The 13657-nt window shown below is 36.3% G+C and overlaps 1 pseudogene; it reads right to left on the bottom strand.

The window, feature by feature from the left end:
- LOC113920364 overlaps window positions 1-5251 on the bottom strand; it is a 72754-nt pseudogene extending 67503 nt beyond the window's left edge.
- Window positions 5252-13657: the final 8406 nt, after the last annotated feature.

Raw genomic sequence — 13657 nt, 5'->3', positions numbered from 1 at the left:
ATTTCTTTCAATTATGAGTGTAGGTAAAAGCCTTTGTATTCTTAGCGGTATCTGTGCCCTTCTCATCTGTAGAATAACAGATATTTTTATATCACATTATAATTGAAGACACATCAAAATATTATGTTTATCCCTACTGAAAAATTTTGATAGTTATTATACCAACCACTTAATCTTGATATTTAATGTATTAATAGTCACATATATTGCTGTTTCATGAATTTGTTTTTCTAATATTTTGATTGGATTTATATTTTAATATAATTAGGTTTCCTTTGGAGTCCTATTTATTTTATTTTATGTGATAAAATACTAATCAAATAAGGCATTCATGGACCTTTGAATATAGCCAGAGGGACCCATGACTCAAGGTGATGGGGAGTCAGGTAGCAATTTGGAGGAAGAAACTTCTGGTTCCTGACTGGGCTTCTAGGGCATAGTTGCCCTGCCAGCCTCACAGCTGGACTATTGGACTACTGCTGGTGTTTGTTTTCTAGGGTTGCTATAACTAGGTGCCACAAAGTAGGTGGCCTCGAATAACAAAAATTTATTTTCTCATAGCTCTGGAGTCAAGAAGTTTAAAATTAAGGTGTTGCCTGGGTCTTATTTCTATGAAGCTTCTAAGGGAGAATCCTTCCTTGCCTCTTCCAGCTTCTGGTAGCCCCCAGGCATCCCTTGGCTTGTATACGTGTCACTCCAATCTCTATCCTTCTTTTCAGTTGGTGTTATTTCTGTGTATCTGTATGTCTGTTCACATTGTCTTTCCTCTTTTAAGAAAGACACCAGTCATATTGGATTAAGGGCCTACCTTACTCCAGTATGACCTCATTTGAACTAATTGCATCTGCAAAGAACCTATTTCCAAATTAGATGGCATTCACAGGTACTGGGGGTTAAGAGCTCAACATATCTTTTGGGGGGGACCCAATTCAACCCATAAAACTTGAGACAAACAGATATTTCCTTGTAATTTAAGGCACTCTATTTTGAGGCTTCTGTTTTTTTTTTTTAACTTAACCTGTACTTGGGTTCAAATATACTTTGTCACCCAAAGTAAGACAAATTCTAATGTAGGTAACAGAGCTCTTGTAGAGTCCTGATTGCCCAAGCAATTAATTATTCCCAGTCTTTTCCAGTTCACAATAACTATATTCTCTGATCAACTGACAAAGTAATTCCTTAAGGACAGGAGTCCAGCCCATATCCTATGTTTTTTTAAAGATTTATTTATTTATTTGAGAGAGAGAGAGAGTGCACATGTGTGTGCATGTGAGTGGGGGAAGGGGCAAAGGGAGAGGGAGAGAAACTTTAAGCCGACTCCCTGCTGAGCATTAGCCTGACTTGGGGCTGGATCTCACAGCCCATGAGATCATGACTTGAGCCAAAACCAACAGCCAGGCACTTAACCAGCTGAGCATTAGCCTGACTTGGGGCTGGATCTCAACAACCCATGAGATCATGACCTGAACCAAAACCAACAGCCAGGCACTTAACCGACTGAGCCACCCAGGTGCCCCACCATATCCTATTTTTAAAAAAATAAAGTCTTATTAGAACATAGCCACATCTATTCACTTAGTATTGTCTTAGCTTCTCCCACACTACAGTGGCCAAGTTACATAATTTCAGTAGAGACTGTAGAGCCCATAAAGGCTAAAATATTTACTGTTTGGTCATTTACAGAAAAAGTTTGTCAACCCCTTCTCTAGGATATGAGAGAGATGAGCAAGAGGTTTGACTTATTCTTCTACTTGGTCTCTGTATTATAAAGGTGGGGGAATCTTGTTAAATCAGAACTCAAACAGTAAACAAACAGGGAAACATGAGCCAGAACCTTAAACTGAGCCTATGAATTGCTCAAAACACAATTTCTAGTTCTGGGATATATTTACACCTGTTGTTGAAATCAATTATCTAAGGCTAATCCCAGACAGGAAAAATGCACACAATTTCCAAGTTTCCTTAATAATAAGAAAGCAACAATAAATTGAAACTCCCTTGTAATAGGAAAAATGGTTATTTCAAATCAAGAGACTGAAATTCTAATAAGAACAATCATCGCTATAATTGTATGATATTTCTTACTTCCACTAGCATTATTAATGGGACTATGGTTTGACCTGACAATGAGAATAGCTTCCCTTGTGGCATTTTGGCAGTTCTATTTCTGTTCTTTGAGAAATAAGGAGCAGACAAAGAATAAAGTCCTTGCTTGAGCTGCTAAAACAATAACATAGTGTGAAGAATTTCCAGTTACTCATGAACTCAAAGGACCCCATTTTTATGGCTCCTTGCGAACTGGAAGCTTGATGGACACTCACAGAAAAGACCTTAGTTCCCTTGAAATCAGCAGTCATTTGAGGAAATATCACTGCATTTGGGCCCTATAGACAAATGAGTATAGCAATGAAATTTCTTTTGGAAAGGAAAAAGATATCTTATGTAAAACAATATGAAAGGCCACAGGAAAGCAGTTAGTATGTCATGTTCAGGGTGCATTGTAGAAGTAATAGGGAACTTGCCAACCACAGGCTTAGCTAAGTTACTGCAGGCACTAGGACTTTATGGTCACAAATCTCCTGGGATTTCTGTTAAAAAGATGTGCTCTACTTTAGAATTTTTGGTTTTTCTTTAATGAACATTTTTCAAAATGCTGGGGTGACAAGCAGAAATTACAATATTTTTGACACTTATTTAAGAATAGAATTAGGACACAAAGATTGTACTATTGCCATAATTTAGTGGAACTTGAAAAATGCTAGACAACAGAAGTCCAAAAGCATAAGAGACATTTTAAATGGCTAAACATTCTCCTGCTTCTACCCTGTTCTTGCCCAAAATGATGATATTCCTTGATTGAACCCATCATGAATTATTGTCGCTTTTAAGGGAACTTTTTCTTCAGCCATTATCTTCTCAATTCCCCTTCCTTCATTTTCAACCTCTCCTCCTTTTCTTATTTGTCTTTCATAAAGACAGATTCTGTTTGGGTGCATTCATCTGCATAGAGGTGTGGTAAATGTTCCTATACACCGGACATGTGAAGATATCTAAATTATGTAGCAAAGGCCTATTTCGATTTTTTTCTAAACTCCATAGTCTGGAAAATGAATTTTAAAAGAGAGTAGAGTAGTGTTTAAGATAAAACTCTGAAGTACAACCAATAAGGTTCTGATTACCTAAGGCAGTCATCGGCCATCTTTGAAAGTCTAGGGAGGCTCCTTCCTTACCCAGGCATCCCAAGTATGTACTGTGCACACCTTGACTGGGAAAATGGAATCCATGAGAGAAGGCAGAGTGAGCTAAGCCAAAAGAATTAACAAAACCTGAAGGAAGAAAAGTGCAAGGGTTTTAAAGACCTGAGGAGTAGAACATTTGGAAATGGGAAGGAGTTTGATGGGGGGATTTAAACAGAAAAGAAAGGCAGGAATCAGACTGTACAAGAACTTGCACATTTAATTACGATAACTTAGCAAATATTTATTATGACTCTATTAGGTGCACTCCCCAGTGAGAATTATCTGGAGACCATGAGGAGTAAGACAAACTCTTTTTTTAAATTTTAAGTCCAGTATATTTAACATAGAGTGTTATATTACTTTTGGGTGTACACTATAGTGATTTAACAATTCCGTACATCACCCGGTGCTCTTCAAAAGTGCACTCCTTAATCCCTATCCCCTATTTTCCTCATCTCCTCCATCTACCTCCCCTCTGGTAACCATCAATTTGTTCTCTAGAGTTAAGAACCTGTTTTTTGGTTTGTCTTTTTTTTTTTTCTTTGTTTTGTTTCTTAAATTCCACATAGGAATGAAGTCATATGATGTTTGTCTTTCTCTGACTGACTTATTTCACTTAGCATTATATCCTCTAGATCCATCCACATTGTTTCAAGTGGCAAGATTCCATTCATAAGACACATTTTTTTTTTTAATTTCAAGCATTGTGCAGCCTTGTGGTAGAGATAGGCAGATACATGTAATTTCAGTCAAAAATAGTAGGCATGAATATAGAAATGTGCTCAGCCAAAGTGTGAAAATACAGGGAATAGATACTTTAAGGAAATATTCCTGGAGGAAATGATGTCTGGGGCAAACTCTAAAGACTATATAAAAGCCATTCTGGTTTTGAAAGTTGAGAAGGGCCTCCTAGACAGAGGGGCCAGAATGAAACAGTTACAAGAGAAAAGTGAGATAAGAACCATAGGCAATTTGGTACTACTGGGCATACAGAATGAAATGGAGGTGTTACATAAGCTTAGATATTCTAGAAAGAGCCAGGTCTTTGAGTCTTTGGATACCAGACTAGAGAGGCCTGTAGACAATGGGGAGATGCTAGATGTTTTAGGATAATAGCTATATATTAGATCACCTTGACTATAGCGTGGATAATAATTTAAAGGTAGCAGGACTGCAAGTACACAGAACAATCTGGAGGCTGTGGCCCTGTAAATGGGGAAAAGAGGGAGAATTGACCAGATTGGTGGTTTTAAAACTTGGAAGCTCATCCTAAGTAATAGATTTTATGTTTGTGTAACTGAGAGACTTATGGTGCCATTGAAGGAAAAGAAATTCAAAGAGCTTTTCTATTTTGGCATGTGGTGAGAAATCTGGTAATGTGGTGCTTATGACTATTTATATTATCATTATTATGCCCTTATGTATGTATAAAAATTGATCTGATGCATAGGATTACCTCAAGTTTAAAGTGACAGGACAATCTAGTAGAAACACTGAGTAGGCAGTTAGAAATTCAACTTGGAGTATCTGGCAGACTCTTGTGATGGTCATAGGTCTTTGAATTTGAAATCAAATCCAATACAAATTATACAAATCTCTAAACTAACTAGTATATAGCAATTTATTATTTACCAAGAATATCTAGTTATATTTTGTGGTTTAGTTCTCCCATAACTGTAGTAGAAAAGACCATTTCCATGTAGCAAATGTCATCAAAATACTCAGCATTTTATTATAGTTTCACTTAACAGAATCAATATGGAAAACAACTATAGCAATCAGAAATGTTGTCTACCTGTTCTCTATGCACATTTTAGGCTTACCTCCTGTGTGGTAATTTTCAGCAATTCATTATTAGGAAGCTCACACATATCTCCTTCCCCAATGTCTTGACTATGAGCACTCAAGCCACTACTTTCCATTGGTCCTGAAAAGTTGTTGAGAAGTTTGGATGACATTGAATATGAGCTCCGGAAGTGCAGAAGGCAGGTTTTACTTATCTCTCTTCCCATTGCCAACAACAATGAATTTGCAGTCAGTAAGTTTTTGTTGAATAAAATGGTTAATTTATGGATTAATAATTTGTTAATACAATTGTTTAACAAAATTTTTTTCTCATCATTTTAAGTTATTTGACTACTTTTAAGGTCTTCTATATCTGGCATCAGAAAACTCTTTCTTTGGGTAAGTGAATGTTTCAGATAACTGAAACTAATCTCTCAAAGCTCTTTATTTGAACCACTTTTGATTAACATCTTTTCAAAATTGTATTACATGCTGTAGATAAGAGAATAAGGTTGAATTAATTTAACCATTTCATGATGGCTCAGGTCCACTGTAATAAGCATTTATCATTGTACTTTACAGCAAAACAATGCAGACCTCAGGGACCATTGAACTAGCAGAACGGTTTGTGTCTAATATCTCATGGACTCAAATTGCTGTATTTTTCTGGTTGGTCTTCTGTTCCCTATTGCTTTTCTTCTGTCACCTGTCACTCTCAGTTGCTGGGGAAACCAAACAACTGCATTTATTAAAATAGTAATCTTAATTTTAAACATCTGAATCAGTGTATTTGTTACATGAATTCTCCTAGGTAACTGATTTCATAGCATACTGACAGTTGGCATATTCCCCTTTTCTTAGCATACCTGGAAATATCTGAAATGAGAAAACACTTTTTTTACAGTTATATTGAGATATTTAATTAATAAAAAATAGTACATAACTCACACACAAATAATATTTGCAGTTTGCAATAAACCTTGAATATTTCTGAATGATCTTCTCCTCCTTCATAAACATTGATGATGCATTCCTGATATGGAAGTCTCTGTGGGTGTATGTGTGTATAAAAGTGTCCTTGCTTTGGAGTTTGCCCTATTTATCCTGACTCCATAGTACTCGTTGTTCACTTCAAATTTGTATATGAGATATTTTCTTTGGCATAAACAGCTTAAAAATTTCCCAAGGTTAGTTCTTAGATACAGTACACATCATAATCAACAATAACATTTAGATCTGCTCAACTAAATTACCATTCCCCCTGTCTGCTCCAGCTGTTCCTCCTTCCATTGGCTTTGGTTTTTGTAAAATCCGCAAACTACATGACCTAGACACTAGTTATTGTTGACCTAATTTTGAGGTCAACAATGACCCGGATGTTGCTAGATCCAATGGCCTAGTCTCAGTTTTACTTGGTCTATCCCAAGATGTGGTAGAGTGGATTATTCCTTTCTTTGAAACATGTTTCTTTACTTGGCTTCCAGAACCTCATCATGGTTTTGATTTTCTTCCAATTCATGGACTACTACAACTAAGGCTGCTCTTTGGTTCCACATCCTCTTCCAGATATTTAAAGGTTGAAAAGTGTTCTTATGTTGGAGTTCATCTGTTTATAATGAATCTCTGTGTGACCTTCCTCAGTCCTGTAGACTTAAATATTTGTATGCTGATAACAAATTTGCATCTCAAACCTTGCTTCTGGTCCTGAACATCAACTGCTTATTTATCATCTCTGCTTGGATGACCAAGAGGTACCTCCAAGCTTATTAGTTCTGATTTTCCCTCATAAGATGGCTCCTCTGTCTTCCTAATCTCAGGAAAGAGCAACTCGATTCTTTCTTCCAGTTGCTCTGGCCTAAAAAAGTGGGATAAAATGTTAAGCACTTTCTTTCTTTCTCTCACGCTGTCTTTGGCAAATCCTGTGAGCTCAATCTTAGAAATATATCTAGAATCTGACTAACTTTCTCACCTCTGCTTCCCTGGTTCAAACTGCTGTACTTCTTAGACCACAGAAATAGCTGATCTTGCTGCTTTTATTCACTGCCTTCTAGAAGCCAATGTCCTCTCAGAAGCCAGAGATATCTTCAGAAAATAAAACTCCAGATCATGCACGCCTTTTTCCCCACTCTCCAATCGTTTCTTGATGAATTAAAGAAAAAAAATAAAATCCAGGACCTCTGGCATGGTCCATAAGGTGTGCTGTGTGATCTGGCCATTTTGTTTGTCTGCAGTCTCATTTCTATCTCCCACTGTGATGCAGGCACCCTGGCTTCTTAGCTGTTCATCAGATATATCAATGACAACTTTTGTGTTTACTGTCCTTCCTTTTACCTCAATGATTGCTTTCCCATAGACCCATAGCTCACTTTCTCACTAACTTAAGCACAAATGTCACCTTACCAGAGTATTCTTCCCTCACCATTCTAGTAAAAGTGCATACACACTTTTGTTTATTTTCCCCCATCGGACTCTGGTATTTATATTATGTTCATTTTGTATGCATCTATTTGTACATTTTTCTTTCTTCTTTTTTTTTTTTTTGTACATTTTTCATCCAAGTAGAATGCATGCCTCTTGAGAGCAGGAGCTTCATTTGTTTTGTTTGCTGTTACATCTTTAGCACCTGAAATGGTGCCTAACACTTAACCATGCTCAATACATACATGTAGGATCAATGGATGGATGAATGATGACCTCTGGGTCTCCCAATTATTTGCTAGGTCCTTCTTGAGAAATGTTTTTTTCTAATCTACCTGCAGAGTCTTTTGGATTTGTACTATTTACCCTTTACCATTTACTTTAGTCAAACACACACACTAAATCAATTTGTTCTGTCCTGAGGATAATTCCATGCCTAACCTATAGTACAAGATCTTTGTGACAACCACTTTCGCTGATGCTCAGGAGCCTTTTATTACCTTATTTTGGGCTTGTGGTTTTGTTGAAGCTGACTGTGGTTATCTGAAGTCTGATTGCCAGTTAAGACAGGAATTACTTTATGGATTTTATTGTTTAAAATACTAGAAGTTTTTCAGTAAAGAAATATTCAGGAAATTATGCTTGATGTATATTGAAATTTTTGAAGCAGAAAGAATTAAAAGGAAGGTTCAAGCATTCACTCATTTTTGGGTTGATGAATGGCAAAAATTATATAAATGGAACTAAAAAGTAAATGCAATCAATACATAATATTGTAATACTAGTTCTAAACATCATACTTGTTACAGCAGTGAATTAATATATTGAAATCTCTTTACTATTGAGGTTTTCAGAGATTGGCTTATTATACCCATATTAAATATGCCATAGACTTGAATGTAATTATTTTCAGGGATAACATAAATATAAAATGAACAAATTTATAGAAAAATTTTATCACAGTTTGAGTTTTGTTTTTTTCTTGTGGGGCATAATCTCAAAGACATTCCAAAGAAAATAAGGTTTTATAAAATAAGTGAAACAAATATAGAAATATCTAGTACTTTAAATCAAAGTCAAACACTATATTGAAAACTGAATTGGTTGAGAACACATTAAACATTAAAGAAATGGGCATTAATTAAATGCTGGCATATCAGGGGGTATTAAAAATCTCATTGAATGATAGGCTTTTCTTATATTTTGAGTCTTCTGTTATAGTATTGAAGAAAAGAAAACATTTCTACATAGAAACAAAAAAATACCTCCCACCCAAACAAATACCTCCCACCCAAGTAAACAACATAATGAACAAAAAATTCCGTTGACTTTTTTTGTTTTGATTTGTTTGATTTTGTTTTAATAATAAAATAATTTAATGGCACACTTATTGAAGTGTCCAAGTTTGGGTAAGGATGGCAGAGACCTCTTGTTTCCTAACCAAAATATCTTTTCCCATTTTTCCCTATTAATAGAACCTTGATTTTATTCAGGGAGGTAATATATGTAGTTTAAAAAAAAACCCAAACAAACCTACATACCATGCCTGTCCTATTGGTAGGTCAGGTCATGACATGGTTACGGTCAAAGAGGGAAAAGTGAAAACATTTGTGTGAGGCTTCTAGGACCTCAGCTAGAGGCAGCTTGTACATTTCATTTTTACTCTTTACCCTTTTCTTCCTGCCAGAAAAAGGGAGAAGATGGCTGGAACTCTAGCAGCCATCTTGAGAACAGAATGATGGAAGGTTTATTAGAAGCTTGAGTTATTGCCTGAGTTTTTGATTGTATCGGAGTCTTTGTTCCAGCCCTGGATGACCTGTCTCCAGATTTCATTCATAAATTTTAAATTAAATCTCTAATTTTTGAAGTTCCTGTTACTAGCAGCTGAATGCAATTCCGATATTATGCAGATAATCTTCAAGTAAAATTTGACGAGGTCTCTTGCTTCTGTTCTGTGTGGTTTTCCCAAGTTTGCCTTCTCCCATATGTCATTTTTGTCATTAAGCTGACTTTCCTCATGAAAATAAAATGACTAGAAATTCTAGGCCTCACATCTGCACGTATTGCCCAGAGCAAAGAAGAATTCTCTTCTTTGCCATTAAACACAAGTCTAGTGATTCATTCTGATTTAACCTAGCTGAACCAGTTACTGTGCAAGAGGTATGGATTACAATATTTAGCTTAACTATTTCCACCCAGCAGCATCCAAATGATGTCATGTAATATTTAAATATTTGTGCCAGTGGAGTTGTGAATATGTTTTTGGCAATAATTTTTTTATAATTATAAAAGCATACAAAGTCATTGTAGAAAAGTTAAAATACAGAAAAATATGAAGAACAACATAATTACCCCTAGTTCCAAGAACAACACATTTGGGACATTTAAGTATATCTCCCTTTTATATGTTTATGTGTGTGAGTATACACACATACACGCAAAAAAGGCACAGGTGTATTCTTTTTTTGTTTTTATTTTAGAGAGGGAGAGGCAGGGGGTGGGAGAGGGAGAGAAAGAATCTTAAATAGGCTCCACGCCCAGAGCAGAGTCCCATGTGGGGTTTGATTTCACAACCCTGAGATCATGACCTGAGCCAAAATCAAGAGTCGGACGCTTAACTGACTGAGCCACCCAGGTGCTCAATACAGGTGTATTCTTTTTTTTTTTTTAAGATTTTATTTATTTATTTGACAGAGAGAGACACAGCGAGAGAGGGAACACAAGCAGGGGAAGTGGGAGAGGGAGAAGTAGGCTTCCTGATGAGCAGGGAGCCCGATGTGGGGCTCGCTGGATCCCAGGACCCTGGGATCATGACCTGAGCCAAAGGCAGACGCTTAACAACTGAGCCACCCAGGCACCCCATACAGGTGTATTCTTGAAGCATGCTGGACAGATATGAAACTTGAGAAGTTAAAATGAATTGCTACTTTACATACCAAACTGCTTAAGAATAAATTAAACCTGTGAAAGAACTAGGTATTAAGTTCTGGCATCTAGTCAGCCTACTGTGTGTGTGTGTAGAAAACTCTGGTTGATATGTTGTGTATACATATATGTTATGTGTGTGCGTATGTATATATAGACACACATTATTTTATTATGTGTATATTTTATTATATATATTATTGTTATATGTACTTATATATACATATATGCATACACACATGTACTTTATATATATAAAACAATAAAATAGGTATCATATTATTGTAAAGTTAATATCTCATCTTTTTAACTTAAGATTACTTTGTTTTGCATGACACTAAATATTGTTGGATTGTTTTGTTACTTTTGTGGCCATGTATTATTCTCTCTTAAGAATGATTAGTAAGTTATTTAACCATTTCCATATCATTTGGTATTACCCCCCTATTTTACTATTATAAATAAAGCTGTGGTTGTTATGCTCATTAATAAATCTAAACCTAGTTAACTAAATATCACTAAATAGTTTTGTGAGAGATTAGCCAGTTTGGTATGTTGTCTTAAAGGTTATGAATATTTTAAACCACGTTGATAATAATTGGAAAATATCTAGTAGAAAGGTGATAGTTTATTTTACCTCCAGAGACATTTAAACATCATTTACTGTACTGCTACAGACACTGAATAGCATTTTCAGCCATCCAGACTATCATTTTGATAGTTTTAATGTCCTCCTTTTGGAGAACTAGTGAAGTTGGTTAGTTTTTCAGGATTATATATTTTTAAACTTTTTCTATAGATTTTTTTTTTGCTCACATCATTTTTTATTCTCTGAGTTGTACTTATATTTTTCTTATTTCTATGTTAAGTTTTTTTAATCCTCTGACTGTTTATGGATTCTTTTTAAAAGGGGTCAGAAGTAGTCAAAATTATTAGTTTTTTCATTTATGGTGACTTTCATCACATATCAGTTTATTCTTTCATCTCTTGAATGATTTCATTTAGCTATTTTGCTTTCTGAAATTTATTTAGGTTTAAGTGTCCAGAGGAGAATCTCAATTTCTTTTCATTTCTCAATGACTAAAGAATTATCCTATGATGATCAATTCCCCCCTTTCCTAATATGTGATGTCATTCTTATTTAAAATTGTTGTCTGTAATAGTCTGCTTGCAGAGAATTTTTCTTTTCCACCATCTGTCAGTTCTTGATGTAATACCATATTTCTTTGATTACCATTACCTCGTAGTGTTAATATTTCTTGATAGAAGCCCTCTGCTGTCACTATAACTTTGCAAAAATTTTTTTGAACATTTGAAGATTTTTGGATGTATCCCAGGTTCATTCTGTAAGGTTAAAAATGATAAAAACTGGGTTTTTTCACTGTCATTATATGTAAATTTATAGATTACTTTGGGGAAGTAACATTTTATAGTATTCTGTTTTTACATTCAGTCTTTATGTATTCAAATCTCCTTTTGAATCTATATCCATTAGACCCCTTGCAGGAGAGAGCACACCTAAAGGAGGATTGAGGAGTTTGTGTTAAAGGGACTGTTCACAAAGATACGGAAGAGAAGAGAAGTAGGGATGGTGAAGCACTTTGACACTAGTAACAGTGCCAAACCATTATCGTTCTTAGGCTTGAAGGGGTGAGGAGGGGCAATAGTTAAACCAAAACTCTCTGAAATCCAGCACCGTAGAAGAGGGCTACCTGATAGAAGCTGCAACCTTCAGCTGAGGCATTTGACCACCTCTTAGAAGAGAGAATAGGGATAAGAAGTACCTTGAGAACTCTCTCAACCATCCATTTATGTGTGTATGTATGTATGCATGCATGCATGTATTTGCCGCTGCCTCCCATTGGGTGAACCTAGAGGGGAAGGGAAGCAGGGTGGTGCCGTCTCTGGAGATCAGCCTTGGGAGGGAGAAGACAAACAGAGAGACAGAGCGTATCTAGGACAATGTCTGTCCTTCAGTTAAGTTTGTGCTTTCCTCCTTATGAGTCCTTTACATTTATCTTGCATTGCTCTATCAAGTTAGGATCCCTGCAGGGAATCATATGACACATGCAGCTGACATTTTTGAGCTGGTTTTTTAATGAAAGGACAGTTTATAGGAGCGTGGGTATAATATGTTTGTTAATAAAGGAAACAGATATGGTGTGTAGGGGTGTCTGGGGGGAGAAAGTGTGGGGAGTTGTTACCTCCCTTAGGCCTGAAAGAGCAATGTAAATACAGTCTGTGTTAATAAAGGAAACAGACATGGTGTGTAGGGGTGTCTGGGGGGAGCAAGTGTGGGGAGTTGTTACCTCCCTTAGGCCTGAAAGAGCAATGTAAATACAGTCTGTTCCAAAGCAGAAGTATTTATTTTAAACTGATGCTAGAGATGATATTGTGAGTATCATTTATGAATTGAGATGTCAAAACGATAATTTTGGGATTAACATTTTCTGCTGATTTTATTGAATATCCAAATGTTATTAACTTTTTATTAATAATTTCAAGAGATTCTTTCCGAATGACTCACATAAAATATAATTCCTCTTTCCTGAACAGCAGTGTTTACAAAAAAGAGTAACATGTACTTTATTTATGATTGCTAGGAGAATAGTAAACAATCTTCCAAAAATCTAAATCTTTGAAACTTCTGTAAATGGCAGACATTTTAAATGTCCCCTAGGCTTTACGGTTTCTCTTTTCATTTTATATAGCAAACCCCAAGATTTTTAGCAGGGCACCTCCTCCTAACTAGAGACTAGATTTTCTTCCCTTCCTTGCATTCCAGGTGTGACCATGGGAATAAGTTGTTGTGTGAGAAATGAATGGAAGGGATTTGGGCAACTTCTGGGTTTTCCCCCTATAAAATGATTGAGTGTGAACTTCCCTTGTCCTTTACCCATTTCCTGCAGGTTGGCGTGTGAGTGGTCAGCTAGGTATGAGCATGCAGACAAGGGCACAGCCTAGGGGAGGGGACAGGAGCAGAATAGAAATGTGTTAGCCCAGGTCCTCCTGAAGGCACACACTGAGAGGGGATTAAATGTGTAAGAGATTTATTGGAGAAAACCCTTCTGAAGGATAAAGGGATTCTGAAGGAATAAGGATTGGGCAGGGAAAGCGAGACTTCATCTGAGAGATGGCAGGCACATTATTAGAAAGTTTCAGCCGAGGTTACAGGGAGTCATCTTGCTAACACTACCCGTTAGACCCATGCTCTGCAGGTAAGAGCTTGTGCTGGTACTGCAATTGTACACAGTCGTTGGTTGACAGCATCCTGGGGTAAACGCGGCCTC

This window comes from Zalophus californianus, chromosome 3 (assembly GCF_009762305.2).
Source record: "Zalophus californianus isolate mZalCal1 chromosome 3, mZalCal1.pri.v2, whole genome shotgun sequence".
In the NCBI taxonomy this organism is placed as follows: domain Eukaryota; kingdom Metazoa; phylum Chordata; class Mammalia; order Carnivora; family Otariidae; genus Zalophus; species Zalophus californianus.
The sequence above is the reverse complement of the archived record's forward strand: the minus strand, read 5'-3'. Positions and strand labels throughout refer to the sequence as shown.